Source organism: Hemicordylus capensis, chromosome 6, assembly GCF_027244095.1.
Source record: "Hemicordylus capensis ecotype Gifberg chromosome 6, rHemCap1.1.pri, whole genome shotgun sequence".
Classification (NCBI taxonomy): Eukaryota; Metazoa; Chordata; class Lepidosauria; order Squamata; family Cordylidae; genus Hemicordylus; species Hemicordylus capensis.
The window spans coordinates 117,180,966-117,195,379 of NC_069662.1; the positions used below are offsets into that span (position 1 = coordinate 117,180,966).

General features: G+C 43.8%; 1 protein-coding gene across 10 annotated transcripts in view; it reads right to left on the reverse strand.

Annotated features, from left to right (window-relative positions):
* LOC128329305 (uncharacterized) overlaps positions 1-14,414 on the reverse strand; it is a 262,592-nt gene that overhangs the window by 180,501 nt on the left and 67,677 nt on the right. The window contains exon 3 of one of the 10 annotated variants that reach the window (XR_008309610.1): positions 5,621-6,729. The exons of the other annotated variants lie outside the window; for them this stretch is intronic. The gene's annotated coding sequence lies outside the window, so the exon portion shown is untranslated. Of the gene's footprint in view, positions 1-5,620; positions 6,730-14,414 lie in introns of those variants that run through there. 10 annotated transcript variants of the gene reach the window in all.

Here is a 14,414-nt window from a genome sequence, read left to right on the forward strand (position 1 = left end):
GTGGCTGGGGATTATGTCCCAAAACAGCTGGGGTCCCCTACATTGAGCAGGCCTGGTCTACATGGACGGGCTGTGATTTTCTAGGACAGAGCGGTCCCTGGTTCACTCCTTGACATCTCTAGGTAGGACTGGGAGAGACTCCTTCCTGAAACCTTGGAGAGCAGCTGCCAGTCAGGGTAGGCAACACTGGGCTTGATGGACCAATGGTCTGACTCAATATAACGCAGCTTCCTACAGGTATATTCAGGACACTGTCAGTCACCTCACCTTCTTGCTGCAGTATTTCCCCTTTCTTTCTCCCTTTCAAGGCTGCTCTGTCCATCTCCTTCCCTTTGTGCTATGGAGCAATCACACCACTGAGTGAGAGCAGGGACTTAAGCTTGTATTGCCCAGCATCCTCTATAAGTCACTGCTTATTCAGAGACTTTTGTGGTTGAGCCTGACAGTGGCTGTGATGATTGGCTTCCCCTGCACAAGAGCTCTGCTTCCACCCACTGTGCCTGTAGCAGTTCAGATGATGGCACACAACCAGCCAGCCAACCAGTGCCGGGGGAGAAAGGAAGTAGTCCACTGAAAGAGATTCTCCTCCGGGGATGGGGCCGCTCTGGGAAGACCATTTGCATGCTTGCATGGAGAAGGTTCCAAGTTCCCTCCCTGGCACCTCCAGATAGGCCTGAGAGAGGCTTCTGCCTTGTAACCTTGGAGAAGCTGCTGCCAGTCTGTGAAGACAATACTGAGCTAGATAGACCAATGGTCTGACTCAGTAGAAGGCAGCTTCCTATGTTCCTATTAGCTGCAGTGAGGAGGAGGTGATTGACAGTTTTTGAGGCACTGAGCAATTGGTTCAGGACCTTTGCCCCATTGGACCAATGCCAAAGATGCCCATGTTCCAGGGTTTCAGATGAAGGACTTTCCCAGTCCTATCTGGAGATGGCAAGCAAAACATGCACTCTTCATTGAACAATGCCCCCTTCCCTAATGTTGGCACTTGAGCTTGACCATGAGATGGTCTAGTGACATTGACTTTAGTATCCTTCTAGAGGCCTATGTGGGGATAGGGCTGTAGCTCAGTGGTAGAGAGCATCTTCTTCATATGCAGAAGGTTGCAATGCCTGGCATCTCCAGATACCTTGGAGAGCTGCTGCCAGTCATTCATTCATTCGATTTCTATACCTTCCAAAAATGGCTCAGGGCGGTTTATACAGAGAAATAATAAATAAAGATGGATCCCTGTCCCCAAAGGGCTCACAGTCTAAAAGAAACATAAGATAGACACCAGCAACAGTCACTGGAGGCACTGTGCTGGGGGTAAATAGGGCCAGTTACTCTCCCCCTGCTAAATAAAGAGAATCACCATGTTAAAAGGTGCCTCTTTGCCAAGTTAGCAGGGGTCAGTGTAGACAATACTGAGTTAGATAGACCAATGGTCTGACGGTATAAGGCAGCTTCCTATGTGTTTCACAATTGCACCCATTCTGTCCTTTAACATTAGATTGCTAATTGCCAAAAGTAATCAACAGGAGCTGTAATACAGTTGTGGGTTATACAGGTCAATAGTACTTGCGTGCTATACAGTTCTCTAATGCTTCTGGAAGTGTCCACAACCACAGCCTGATGGACCATGGGGCTGATCAAGTTTGTTTTGTTCCAGACTTGCACTGTTGTGATGAACCAAAACAACTCAGCCTACCTACCACATGCGGTACAACTGATAAACCTCCTGCTTGATAGGAAGATGCCTTATACTGAGTCAGCCATTGGTCCATCGAGCTCAATTTTGTTTACACGGATTGCTAGCGACTTTCCAGGATTTCAGATGAGCCCCTCCTGGGGATGCCAGGCATTGAGCCTGGAACCTAAAGTCGATGCTCTTCCCCTGAGATACAATCCTTTCTCTGTGCTAGCTGCTTGCCTGAGACTGCAAAGCTGTAGGGTAGTCATTGTCAAGCATCTGAAAATCCACTTCACATAGCTGGTGGGTTGCATTCAGCTTGGCAGACCAGTTATGCAGACCAGGTTATCTTTCTTCTGTTCTTGAAGGAAAGAACTATAACCCATTATTATAGTGTTCAGGTAATGCAGAAATACTGATTTTTATTCAGGTGAAACTGAATGTTCTTGTTACCACTATAGTGAAACTAGTGATTTGTTTTTTCTGATGATGTTTATTGTTTGTATGTGTACTTGTATCCATAAAAATTACTATATCAAACTTATGAACCAGACCTGCACCTATGGTCAATACTTAATACCTTGGAGTAAGTTACAGCCAACACCAGTAATGAATAATTATGAAATAACGTATGCAGAGAAAGAGTTTTATTCTTACCCCAGGCAATAAGTGGTTAGTTTATTTCCTGAAAGTGAATTTAATCAAGAGTGGGTAATAAGAATATATCTACCATAATGAACTTCAAGGCGCTGCGAGTAGACATTTTCAGGGCTGAATCCTTGAAATATGCTGTTTATAATTGGAAACCTTTATATCTTTGTTCCACCTGTCATTTCTCTAATCCTTTCCCAAGGATATCAATTAAAATAATATCTGCCATAGTTACATGGCAACTACAGTGGCGAATCAAAAGAAACTCCATCCTTTCTGTTTAAAAAGACAGGTTTGCAGCATTCTGAAGTTGCTGGGACACTTGAAATATGGGTAAAATAGGCCAATTTGTACAGTAATATATGAACTGGAAACTGTATGCACCTCACTTTTAACCTAGCTGTAACCAATGTACATAAAACAAACCTATGCCTTGAGGGGTGGCATTTGGATGGTGGGAGGGGCTCACTTCTCTATGGATCTGCCAACTGCCCAAGCCTGGAGTGCTTTATGACGCCCGTTTTCTGCTTCTCAGAGCCCCCACAGCCCTTGTGCTGTCATGCAGCCAGCATTTTAACATTGTATTAGGATGGGGCATTGTGTGAGGGCAATGAGAGATACCAGGATGTGGCAGCAGTGGGGAGAATCCAAATCTCTGAACCCGTTTTGTAGAGTTTGAATCTGAAGGCTGAACTGACCCAATTTTGGTATGAACAGAGCCATCAGTTAAAGTAATATATGCAACCAAAATATTGATTTGCATGCCAATAGATAGCCTTGGTGAATGTCTGTTGCCCCAACAATTGAAATATTACTGCTATTAATTGACAAGGGTTTACATTTTTAAAACAGAACTCTTAATTAGCAATCTCTGTGAATATGATTGTTGTATTGTGTCCTAAAGTTTCTGTCCTCCAAAGGATGATCTTTTCCTCTGGATTGTTGTTGGGGGTTTGAGGGTGTGTGTTTTTTTAAAGGACTATGGATTGTATCCTAAGGAGTCCTTCCTCTGGAGAAAATAAACCTTTGGGTACAATTCTTTGGCTGCTTTGCTAATTCTAACCAAAGTTATTTATCTTACCATTCAACATTTTAAACCAGTTGAAGGGAAAGTGTCAGGAAGCAGCTTCCCAGCTGTGGAGATTGGTAAAATCGGATATATTTGGATCACCCTGGGACTTGGATCTAGGTAAACCATTTCAAGTCTGGCCAGTCTAATATCAGCTAGTGCCAAAGATCAGACTGGACATAGAAGTGAATGCTGGAGAAGTGACAGTTCCAAAGAAGTTGACTGTACCTCAAAGGTACAGTGAGGTACAGCTCCTCATGGAAGAAGGTTTATGGAAGAAACTCTTATTTGTGGAAAATAGCTGTTCCACAGCTCCATAATTTCTATTCACTGACATCTCTGTGATATAGTACATTCCAGGACAAAATTTCAAACCATGGTCATGTGGCACCTATTTCCTACACACACACACATGCATGCACATTTTAAAGTGCTTCAACACTGTCTCCCTTACCAGGATCCCTGTCAGTGAATTGACCCATATTGAGTGTCTGTACCCAAGCTTGGGGACAAGGATAGATTGGGACTACTGTTGGTGTACAGATCACCCTGTTGTTCAATGGAGTACCTAGCTAAGCTGATGGACCTGGATGCAGGGTTAGCATTGGAGTCGCCCAAACTGTTGGTGGGGGATATCAATGTTCACTATGGGACCGGGTTGTTAGCAGTGGCTCAGGAGTTTATACTAACCATTACAACTATAGGCCTATCTCAAGTGGTCTCTGGACCGACACATGTTGCTGGTCACATGCTTGATTTGGTCTTTTACTTTGATCAGGATGGTGTTCCATGGTGGGGACTCCTGTTATTTCTCCATTGTCATGGATGTACCACCATCTGGTTAAGGTAGGACTTGCAACTACAACCCACCTCTGCAGGGATGAAAGGCCCATTCACTTGGTCCATCCGAGGTGAGTGCAACCAATAAGATTCCAAGAAGCCTTGGAAGGGTTTCAAGTTGGCTCTGCCAATGATTCTGTTGATGCTCTGGTGCAAACTTGGAATAACGCACTAAAGCAGTAGACACAATCGCTCCTAAGCGTTTTCCCTGACTTGCTTCAAAATTGGTTGAATAAGTACTGCCAAGTCGGTGTCGACTCTTAGCAGCAACATAGATAGATTCTCTCCAGGATGATCTGTCTTCAACTTGGCCTTTAAGGTCTCTCAGTGGTGCATTCATTGCTGTTATAATCGAGTCCACCCACCTTGCTGCTGGTTATCCTCTTCTTCTCTTTCCTTCAACTTTCCCCAGAATTATGGACTTCTCAAAGGAGCTAGGTTTTTGCATGATGTGTCCGAAGTATGATAGTTTGAGCCTGGTCATTTATGCCTCGAGTGAAAATTGCGCATTGATTTGGCTGTCCATGGTATCCTCAAAAGTCTTCTCCAGCACCAAAGTTCAAAAGCATCAATACTTTTTCTATCCTGCTTCTTCAAAGTCCAGCTTTTGTATCCATAGAGCATTATGGGGAATAGCCATTGTCTGAGCAATTCTAATCTTTGTAGGTATAGACACGTCATGGCATCTAAATATCCTTTCCAAGGCCTTCATTGCAACCCTACCAAGTGCTAGTCTGCGGCGTATTTCTTGACTGCTGGATCCTTTACTGTTGGTAGTCGATCCTAAAAGGCAGAAGCTATCCACCACTTCAATTGCTTCATTATCCATTCTGAGGATGGTTGCTCTACCCATTGTCGTTGTCTTCTTTACACAGGGACGTAGCATCCTTTGACTCCTCAGGCTTAGTAATGGAGGTATGATGTGATTTTCTTTTTGTGGTTATTTCACCCCTACTTGGATATTTAGGGATTGGCTTGCCATAGTGCTTTGATATGGGGGGTGGGGGATATAGGGCAGATTGAGAAGACTCTGAATATTTAATCTGAAACAGATTGATGAATTTGCTGGGTTTAAATATATTTTTTAATTTTGGGGGGAAAAACATCAAACATTCTTATAAATGGCTTGTTTCATGGCAGAAATTTACAAAAACTAGCTGAGCTGGGCACAGAGCAACTGTGCCTCCGGCCAGCCCACCCACTGCTGCTGACTTTTTCGCCCCACTCCCACCGGCCCGCTTCTTCTCTCCCCCGCCCCCACTTCTCCCCACCCGGGTGCTTTCCGGCTGGCAGGCCGGCAGGCCCACTTCTTCTCCTCCCCCCTTCTCTGCCCCCCCCCCCGGCTAGCTGGCACACCACCTCCTCCCACCTGCCCTCTAACTCCCAGCAGCAGCCACCTTCTCCTGGTAGCCAGGCCGGCTCGCCACCACCTCCTGCTCCCACCGGCCAGGCCGGCCCAGACCAGCCCGCCTCCTCCTCCTGCTCCCACTGGCCAGGCCAGCCCGCTGCCGCCGCCGCCTCCAGCTGTCATCACTATTTTCTCCCCCATCCCCATCACTATCCTATCTGGCAGCTGCTCACAAACTCTCGTGAGAGCTGCCATGATTAGTGACGGGTACGTTTAAGAGAATTAAATATATAGAAGATGTCTGGAATTGAAGCCCCCTCTTAGACCATCATTGCTTTCATAAAAAGACACATCCCCTTTCTGCCCCAGCCTGCAGATTACCTGGAACTACCAGGCACAGGGCTTTGGTATTGAGCAGAGATGTAGGGCTGGGTGGGAGGAATTTGTATATTTAAATTGAAGTGGATTGGACAAATTGTTGGTTTTTAATATTTTTTAATTTTAAAAACCCATCAAAAACGTCCTGTAAGTGGCTTGTTTCATGGCAGAAAATTATAAATTCCTTTAGGTTTCAGTGAAATGTACTTCCAGCTATATGTGGTTGGATTTCCTGCCTGAGGCTGCAATTGTCCACACACTTACCTGGAAGCAAACTTTACTGAATTTGTTAGGATTTCTGAGAAAACAAACATAGGGGCCCCTTTTAAAATCTTGTCCCCAGGCCCACTCCAGCCTTGCTATGCCCCTGTCTTTACATTTAGTTGTAGTCCCATTTTTTCACTGTGCTCCTTGACTTTCTTTACTAGTGCTTGCAGATCATCCACATTCTCAGCTATCAAAGTGGTGTCATTAGCGTAGTGCAGGTTACTGATGTTTCTTCCTCTGATTTTAAAACCATGCTCATTTTCTTCCAATCCAGCTTCTCTCAGTATATGTTCAGCATATACGTTGAATAAATAAGGAGAAAGTAGACAGCATTGTCTTGCTCCTTTGCTGATCTGGAACCAGTCTGCTTCACCATGTTTCATCTGGACTGTGGCTTCCTGCCCTGTGTATAGGTTTCTCATGAGAACAATGAGATGTTCTGGGACGCCCATTTTCCTAAGGATATTCCACAACTTGACATGGTCGACGCAACCGAAGGCTTTTCTGTAGTCAATAAAGCACATATTGACTTCAAAATTATCCCCATAGTATTCGGAAGAATTACGGGCGCTGAAGTGGAAAGGTAGATGACTAGAGCACAAACGGAGAAAGACTCAACTCGAATCCAAAAGTTTACAACATAGAGCACATCTGAAGATGTATGCACTGGCAATATGTGCAGCAAAGAAGCAATTCTTTTTTGCCCACATTGCACACACAAGATCATGTCCAGCAGAGTTGTCTAGGGTTGTGAGAGGGCTAGTATGAGCCCCCTCCCCTCTGAATCCAAATTTGAAACTATCGGTTACCAGCTGTGATGCTTTTAATGATTTTTTTTTTGGCGGACAAAATCTCTTGTATTCGGGCCAAACTGAATTCTGCAATTAGGGCAGAGTCTGTTATGTAGGTATCCAGCAACTCCTGTGATCAAACTGTATCACTTTCAGTTTGACTCCTGAGGATATGGACAAACTGTTTCAGACTGTGCATCCCACCACCCACCCATTTGGCCCTTGCCCAGCTTGGCTTGTTTTATCTAAGAATCAGATTATCAGAGAGGATCTGGTAAAAATCATGAATGCTTCTCTGAGGAAGGATAGGATGCCTCCTTGTCTAGCATTAGACCATGCTTGAAGCTAGCATTAGACCATGCTTGAAAAAACCTACATTGGACCTCTCAGAGCTGGCCCGTCTCTAATCTCCCATGGTTGGGCAAGGTGATTAAGTGGGAGGTGGCCTCTCAACTCCAGGCAGTCTTGGAGGAAACTGATTATCTAGACCCATTTTAAACTGGCTTCTTCTTAGTGGGCTATGGGGTTGAAACTGCCTTGGTGAGCCTAATGGATGATTTCCAACTAGGTATTAACAGAGGGAGTGTGACTCTGCTGATTCTTTTGGATCTCATAGTAGCTTTCGATACCATCAACCATGGTGTCCTTCTGGGTCATCTGAAGGAGGTGGAATTACGTGACACTGTTTTACAGTGGTTCCATTCTTATCTCTTGGGTAGATTCCAGATGGTATCATTTGGAGATTGTTGCTCTGCAAAGCGAAAGTTACTGTATGGAGTTCTACAAAGCTCCATACTGTATCCAGTGCTCCTTAACATATACAGGAAACAGATCATCAGGATATTTGGTGCAGGGTGTTATCGATATGCTGATGACACCCAAATCTATTTCTCCATATCTACCTCATCAGGAAATGGCTTAACCTCCCTCCCTAAATGCCTGCCTGGAGGTGGTAATGGGCTGGATGAGGGGTAACAAACTGAAGTTGGATCCAAATAAGTCGGAGGTACTGAGGGGTGGGGGTCAAGATCTGAGAGATGATTTAGATCTGCCTGTTCTGGATGGGGTTTCACCCCCCATGAAAGATCAGGTACGTAGCTTGGGAGCAATTTAAAGAATTGCATTGGTTGATGATAAGTTTCTGAGTGAAATACAAAGTGCTGGTTATTACCTATGAAGCCCTGAACCAGGAGTAGCCGGTGTGGGTGCCCGTGGGGGGTGGAGCAATGAGAGGCACCTTCAAGCATAAATTAGTAGGTGCTTACTAATAAATTAGTAGGTGCTCCGAGCAGCAGTGCACTGCCCAGCACTCTGGCTCCGCCATTCGCCTGGCTTCCACGGAGCCGATCCCCCCTACTGCCCTGAATGACTTTGGTCCAGGGTACTTAAGAGAGGACCTCCTATTACAATCATCAATTGTTTTAACTGTTTTATTCTAAGAAAGTGTTGTAATTGTTTTTATTTTATTTTTATACTGTAATGTGTACTATGTACACTGCCTAGAGAGATGTATATCTCAGGCACTATAAATAAGATTGATACATGAGTAAATAAGTGGGTGGTTCAGAAGAACCATCCCTCAAGCAATTGACAAACAGTACAATGACAGCCACCTAATGGCACAGCGGGAAATGACTTGCCTAGCAAGCATGAGGTTGCCGGTTCGAATCCCTGCTGGTATGTTTCCCAGACTATGGGAAGCACCTATATTGAGCAGCAGTGATATAGGAAGATGCTGAAAGGCATCATCTCATACTGTGCAGGAGATGGCAATGGTAAACCCCTCCTTTATTCTACCAAAGAGAAACCACAGGGCTCTGTGGTTGCCAGGAGTCGACACTGACTCAAGGGCACACTTTACTTTATTTTACAATGGCAGGAAGAGAGGTGCATGCTGATGCTCATGTCATGTACATGTGTTTATCACATTAGATGGCCCAGTACCATCCAAACCAGCTCAGTACCCATTTTTGCACTATATGTACATACTGACTATACTTGTGGACAGTGTTCCCTCTAACAGGGATTCCTAGATGTTGTTGACTACATCTCCCAGAATCCCAGAATCAGCTATAATGGCTTTTACTTGGGGATTCTGGGAGTTGTAGTCATTAACGTCTGGGAATTCCTGTTAGAGGGAACACTGCTAACAGAGTAATCTGATATTTGTGATAAGTTCACGTTGCCTGATATAAGTTAGCAATTATCCCTATTGACCAGGCAAAGTGCAATATCTCCTGTTGCTGTTATCAATTTGCACACATTTTCCATGCCTTATGTGAACGTATGCACTTAATGGAATTTATGCATATTCACCATGCTGTGCACACTAATGTCTTGATCAGGTCTTGAGAAGAGCTGATCTTGTGGTAGCAAACATAAATTGTCCCCTTTGGTAAGCAGAGTTTGCCCTGGTTTGCATTTGAATTGCATACTCCATGTGAGCACAGTAACTTATTCCCCTTACAAGAAAGGGCTGCTCTGGGATGAGCATTTGCATGCTTGCATGCAGATGGTTACAAGTTCCCTGGCATGTCCAAGATAGGCTGAGAGACACCCCTGCCTGCAACCTTGGAGAAGCCGCTGCCAATCTGTGTTGACAGTACTGAGCTAGATGGACCAAAGTTCTGACTTGGAAGAAGACAGCTTCCTATGCTCCTATCTGCATATAAAATTAGGCAAATACTGTTTCTATTGGGTTTGTATATGATCATCGACAACTCGCTCATTTCTAGGTGTTAAATCAGCCGAAATGGTTAAGGAATTCTCTGTTGGCTGAACTGGTATGAAAGAATTTCAACACCTAGACGCATGATTCTTTCCCCCCACAATTGCCCTGGAAGCCCCCACTTCCCAAACAAACAGATGAGAGTGAATTTCTGAGATTTCTCTTGATGTGAAAGGGAAAGAGATTTCCTTTTCCATTTCCTGCTGTGTGAGGCTCAGTTATTCAACCAGAGTTCGAGGGACACGGCACAGGCCTCAGGTTTTGGTGTCACAATAAGTTTTGTGCTTCTCTCTCTTTTGCTTTCACCGAAGGTTTAATATTGAAATTGCATTTGGAAACAATTAAGCCCAAACCTGGGGATACTGATGATAATGCAGCCCTACATAAATAGCATTGGCTGTTTCATTTTCATTCACTTATCAGATATATTTACTTCTCAGATATTTCCTTAACCGGAATTGACTGTACTATAATTGCCTATTTCTTTGGTCCATTGGCTGTTAACCTTGAAGTGACTAGGGTAAAACTGGCGAGGCCTCCCCTGTCAGCCCTGACCTCTCACTATGCTGGAGAGGGTGCTGCCATGACAACCACGACAGATGTCAGCTAAGCAATGTGCGCCCTAGAAAGACTCCTGGATTGAGAAAATCGATCTTGTAATGGTACTAGCGAGCACATTCACTGAACTGCCAAGTGTTCTAGGCTTAATCATTTATTTCATCTAGCAGAGAGAAGAAAACATAAAAGAAATGAAATGAATTTGACCTCTGTCTTTTGAGTGACTTTAGTGCTACACTGAATTCAAGCAAGTGCCGCTTATGAATTTAAAAAAATTACATTAGGAATAACATTTTGAAGTGAAATGACTCTTGTAATGCCAACCCTCCAGAAACATGTTATTTCAAATGTCAGATACATAATAGTCATTTGCTGTTTTCTGTGTGTGCCCAGAGGTTATCTCCAGCTAAGGTACATTGTAGGTAAATTATTATAAAGAACCTGCTTATGAAGTACACATGCAGATTGCCTGTGGTTTTTCTTAATACTCTGTCGGCACAGAAACTTCCTTTGTGACTGTATTATTATAATGCAGCCGTGCTGAGAAAACAATAAACAATGTTTCATATTGACAGCCAACCCTATTTCTCGTAACCCTCTAATATAAACCATTTTCCTCCAGTCCCGAGTGGAGCTCTGCTTGATAACAGCGAATTCCCAGTGGAATGGAATAGATTCCACACAATGTATGAGGCAAGTCAATCACTCTTCTGTTTGAATTCATTTGGGTTTGGCTTGTTGTATATGCAGATAGCTTTATGGCCTAACCCTTTATCTCCAGAGTAGCACTTGCCAAAATGTCAGTACTGTTGCAGGCAGGGGGTGACCACCACAATTGTACGTGTCCAATGAAAAATTTAAAAAAACCCATTTGGATCTGGCTGCTATGCTATGCTGCTTAAAAAAAAAAAAAGCCTTCTGCTAGATTTCATAGAGAATGAAGCCTTAACACTAAAGAGAGTAAACATCTCTGAGATAACTGTGGCCTTAAAAAAAATTAGAGATGGCTTGGCATGGCCTGAGTGAAAGCAACCTCTTAAGATTTTCAATGCGATATGCCTGTCTGTGTGCTGTGGGATATTTTATTGCATTTTTGCCCTCAAGTGAAGCTGACGGGAGCCAGGCTTGTAATTTAAATCAATAAGAACCCTTTACCAGGGCCATAAAATACTTGGCTAAACCTTTGAAGTGGCCACAGCTGAATGCACAGTGAGCACAGTATAAATGTTCCTTAAGATGTATTGTGTACGACCACTACTAAAACAGCATTCAAAGGAACCATTGCCTAAGCACTGCTGGTGAATGATGGGAGAACATTGGACTCTCTTTTGATCATTTACATTCACTTTCCGCACTGCCATGTGAAGTTGCATCTTAATTGGCAGATCACCCTGCTGCAGATGTCAGGCTTCCATGTCAGGCAGCCTTTTGCTCTCGGCTTGATGGGTTTCCTGGGATCTAGGCCCGGTTCTAAACCAGTAATCCACATCTGATATGAAGTTATGTCAATGTTGCCTTTATATTTCAGCAATGGTTGGGGAAATAGGAGTTGAATGGGTGCAGTTCATTCGTCACCATAGCAGGAGCGCAAACTGTGGTGCTGTGTTTCAAAGCCAATTTTTGTACTGTGGGGAAGAGCTGTGCTGGAAACAGCAACCTAGATAAATTAGAACAATTTTGAGCTCTGCCGTGTGAGATGATTTTGCCGGTGTGGCTGTAGGCATCTCAAGTTCAAGCTCAAATGGCACAGATTCATCTAGACCTGTTCATTCTAATATAACTTTACTGACATACCCTAGATATGGCATACTTTATTTTGAGAATACAGTTCCCCTACAAAAGATAAGTAGAAAGCTTCAATGCCATGCTTTTCAAAGGAAATAGCAGGAGAAGTCAGATTCTAATGTTTTTTTCTTTTGGTGAATGTTAATCATGTAAGGATGGTGTTGGAATTTACATAATTTATGTTTTTGAATAAATAAGTAAGCACACACTGAGGCACTTCACATGATTGGTGTGAATTGCCGGAGGGAGTTCTGTGGGGTTCTGCAGAGTTCTGCAAATGATTAAGAGGCAGCCCTGGGTGGCCGGATCGGTCACCCACATAACTGCTGGATCCGTCATGGAGCTGGTGGGGTTGCAGGGATCGGGGGCTGCACGGCCCCTGGAAGTTCCAAGATGCCCCAAGCGAGTGCTCGGGGCATCCTGGAGAGACTCCTGAGCCCAGAAGGCTGCTTGCAGCCTCCTGGGCAGGGGTCTATTCATGTGTCGCCACGCACTGCGGCAACACAAAAGCAAAAAGATGAGGTTAACAGAGCGCTCGCTCCATTAATCTTGTCTAAGCGGAGGGGTAATTAGGCAGGCTAGCCACCTTAGGAGCACTGGGCTTGCCTGCGAGCCCGGTGGTTCCCACGATCCCTGGAAAGTGGGCTAAGCTCCCTTAGCCCGCTTTTCAGTGATCTTGAGACTAGCTTCACAGATTTCTTCACTGATAGGATGAGTTGGCCCGAGTTGTTATGTTACTATACTGTGACCATTATATACATCAGCAAAGAACTGATCAGCATAGAATCATGAAAAGCCAGTTTTCAAAGCTAACATGTAGAGGCAGTGAGACCAAAATTATACCCTCCCCCATTCTGATGCTGTCAACAGGATAAGCAAATCCACTATTATAGTCCTAGATAGTTGAACTCAGAGGACTGGAACCAAAGCAAGGCAAAGCCTTTAGACTGTCAGGTAATCACCCTCTTGCTATTCTTCCCCCGCCCTTGTAGACCGCTTTGAGGACTTTTCGGTTGAAAATTGGTATATAAAAAATAAATAAAACCTTTTAATCTTACTATTGGCAACACTGAAGTATGGTTATGCCCAGATAGCACTGGCCAACATCTAGACTAATGCTGCGCTTGCACAACAAAGTTGTGCTAATGCAAGTGTTGGGGGTAATTACTTATATGCAGGGATGTATCTAGGGTGGGGCAGGCAGGGCACGTGCCCCAGGCGCCACTTGAAGGGGGCGTCATTTTGTAAAATTAATTTTTTTTAAGAAAAATGGCTGCCAAAAACAAAATGGCCACCGTGCATGCGCAAATGGCCTCTGTGAGGCCCTAGGTCATGCCAGGCTTTGCAGAGGCCATTTGAGCATGCGCGGTGGCCATTTTGTTTTCAGTGGCCTTTTTTAAAAAAAAAAGATTATTTTTTAAAATGGCCACTGCACATGCTCAAATGGTCTCTGCGAGGCCCTAGAGGCCAGCAGGTTGAGGGGGAACCTTTGCAAAAAAACCCAAACCCCAGCCTTTAGGAAGTCCCCCAAAGGGGTTACGGGTAAAAATAATAATAATAATACTTATATAATATAAGACACTGTACACATTCAGATTGGCACTATGTACAGAGAATCAGGGTTTGTGAATACTGAGCTGACGCTTATGAGCTAGGATTGTATTCATTTGCTCTTACTTTGTTTCTTGTGATAAGTGAGTTAAATATGATGTCTTGCTAATATGGCTATTAATGGTGAGTTTGTCTTTGAATCAGTGTGAAATCCTTAATATTAAGGCCCACTGGGAGTTTCTTGCTCTCTTTCTCTCATTTTAAATGTCTTTCTGAAAGACTAGAATATATTCCAAGCAGTGACACAGTTTACTCTGCATATCCTTTAATTATTTACAGAGTATCTGGGAAAAGCCCAATTCTCCATTTATTTTTAAAACTTATGTAATGGTGATGCTACAATACATAGTAGAGAATTAGACAGGCACTTCTGTTTAGTTTTCCAAGTACACCTCCACATAGTATTTGGGTATTTCATAAGCCCCAGCATACTGAAATTTGTAGTTTTCCAGAATTTTTTGTCTGGCTATGTCCACTGCTAAATAGTTTTTGAAATAATAAAAGATTAACGAGCTTGACTTGTATTTTTGAGCTGATATTATGGTAAAGTTATCTCAAAGATGGGTGTCAGATGCTTGGACAGTGGGCACAATTTCAGTGTTTGCCCTAGGCGCTATTTTCCCTAGATACGCCTCTGCTTATATAGCAGAGTAATGGAGCTAACTCACTACATTACAGCAGAAGTTAACAGGGTCTCAGGGGCAACAGCTTGTAAA